This window comes from Etheostoma spectabile, chromosome 1 (assembly GCF_008692095.1).
Source record: "Etheostoma spectabile isolate EspeVRDwgs_2016 chromosome 1, UIUC_Espe_1.0, whole genome shotgun sequence".
In the NCBI taxonomy this organism is placed as follows: domain Eukaryota; kingdom Metazoa; phylum Chordata; class Actinopteri; order Perciformes; family Percidae; genus Etheostoma; species Etheostoma spectabile.
In genome coordinates, this window is record NC_045733.1 from 31,778,932 (window position 1) to 31,781,528 (window position 2,597).

The following is a 2,597-nucleotide window of genomic DNA, read 5'->3' on the forward strand; positions in this document are numbered from 1 at the left end:
TGTTGTGTCTGTGTCCCAACACTTGTCCTTATCGGTTTAATATAGTTGTTGTTTTTTAATCTTCTATATTTCTGTATATTGTATCCTTGTTTTTTCCTTATATTTCATTAGTTCTGTGTTGTTGACTGATATTTTGCTGCTGTTAACACTGTCATCTCTTTTTGGAATCTGTTTCTCTCTATATGCGTGTGGTGGTTGTGTGTGTTTTGTGTGTTTGGTTGGTGTCTCTGTGTTTGCGTGGTGTGTCTCTGTGTGTTTGTTTCTCTGTCCTAGTTGTCGGATGTGTGTCTCTGTTTCTGTGTTTCCTCGTGTGTTTGGGGTCTCTGTGTTCTGTGTGTTGTTTGTCTCTGGTGTTTGTGTCTCTGTGTTGTGCGTGGTCTCTCGCTTGGGTTTGTGGTCTGTGTGTTCGTGGTGTTGGTCTCTCTGTTTGTCGTGTGCGTGTTCTCTGTGTTTGTCCTTCTCTGTGTTATGTGTGTGTCTCTGTGCTGCTTGTGTGTCTCTGTGTTTGTGTGTGTGTCTCTGTGTTTGTGTGTGGTTCTCCTGGTCGTGTGTCTCGTGTTTGTGTCTCGTGTTGTGTCTCTTGTGTTTGTGTGTGTGTCTCTGCGTGTGTGTCCTGGTGGTTGTGCGTGTGTGTCTCCGTGTGTGTGTTCTTGCTTGCTGTGTTGTGTCTCTGTGTTGGTGTCTCTGTGTTTGTGTGGTGTGTCTCTCTCTTTTGCGTGTGTCCTCTCTGTTTTTGTTCTCTGTGTTTGTGTCTCTGTGTTTGTGTCTCTGTGTTAGTTGTGTGTTGTGTCTCTGCGTGATGTCCTCTGTTTTGTGTGTGTGTCTCTCTGTATGTGGTTGTCTCCTTGCTGTGTGTCTCTGTGTTTGTGTCCCTGTGTTTGGTGTCTCTGTGTTAGTGTGTTGTTCCTGCGTGTGTCTCTGTGTTTGGTCGTGTGTTGTGTTCTCCTGTTTTTTGTGTGTGTGTCCTCTCTGTTTGCGTGTGTGTCTCTGTGTGTTCCTGTGTGTTTGTGTGTGTGTCTCTCCCATCCGTGTGTGTGTCTCTTGTTTGCGGTGTGCTCTGTGTTTGTGTAAAGTGTGTCTCATCTTTCTGCGTGTTGTGTCCCTCTGTGTTTGTGTGTGTGTCTTCTATGTTTTGGTGTGTGTCTCTCTGTGTTGCGTGTGTGTTCTCTGTGTTTTGTGTCTCTGTGTTTTGTTTGTGTGTCTCTGTGTCCCTCTGTTGCTGTCTTGTTGTTGGTGTGGTGTGTGTGGGTCCCACGCTTGTATTGATTTAAACAATAGTGTGTTGTTATGTGTTTTTTCTTGATTGGTCCATCTTATTTATGTCGTGTCCCTGTGGTATTTTTATTTATGAATTCTGTGTTGTGTCTGATATTTTTGCTGCTGGTACACCTGTAATATCAGTTTGGAATCAATATCTATCTATCCTCTCTGTCTGTGTTGGTCTATTTGTGTGTGTTTGGTGTGTTGTGTGTGTTTCTGTGGTGTGTTTGTGTGGTGTGTGGTGTGTATTGTCGTGTGTGTGGTGTGTGTGGTCTGTATGTGTGTGCTGTCGTGTTTGTGTGTTATGTGTCCGGTTCTTGTGTGGTGACTCGGGTTTACTGCTACTGTCCTTTTTTATTAATGCCGTATGCCATCTGTTTTTTACACGTTTGCCTTGAAAACACATACTCTTTCCAATCCGGCTCCATCTGAATTTAAACAAGACAATTATAAAGGGGGCCGTTTACAACTGGCAAGTCACGTAGAGAACCAGCAGCTCTCTGGGGCCCTGTGTGCACGAAATAGAATAAAGATTCCAGGATAAGTGAAAAAGCGCAGCTCGACTTAGTGTGACCTGCTCATCGCGGCTTAAGCGGTTTGCCCGTTTGCCGAGCCAGTATGAACAGGTGTGAGCTATGTCCAGTGCCGAGGTGGAGATAACCAGGATGACACAGGTGGAGCTATGTCCTCCAGGGGTGAGATACCAGGTATAACTGTTGGAGCTATGCCAGCCATGGAGATAACCAGATGAACAGGTGGGACCTATGTCCCACCAGGTGTAGATAGCCAGGATGAACAGGTGGAGCTCATGGTCCAGCCAGGTGGATATTGTATGTCAGCAGGATGAATCAGGGTGGAGCTAGGTCCCGCCATATGTAATACCAGGATGACCAGTGAAAGCTATGTCCACCAGTCCAGGTGATAGATAGCTAGTCGGAATGAACAGTGCATGCTACGTGCCAGGGCCAGTGTAGTATATAACCAAGGATTGAACAGGAGTGGAGGCTATGTCCAGCCAGGTGAGATAACCAGGATGACACAGGTTAGCTATGTCCAGCCAGGTAGATAACCAGATGAACATGTGGCTATGTCCAGGCCCCAGGTGTAGATAAACCAGGATGAACAGGTGGAGCTGATGTCCAGCCAGGTGTAGAATAACCAGGATGAACAGGTGAGCTATGTCCCAGCCAGTGGAGATACCAGGAGTACCATGTGTAGCTATGTTCACCGGTTGGGATAACCAGGATGAACAGGATGGAGCTATGTCCAGCCATGTGAAGAGAACCAGATGAACAGGTGGAGCTATGTCCAGCGGTGGAGATAACCGGATGAACAGG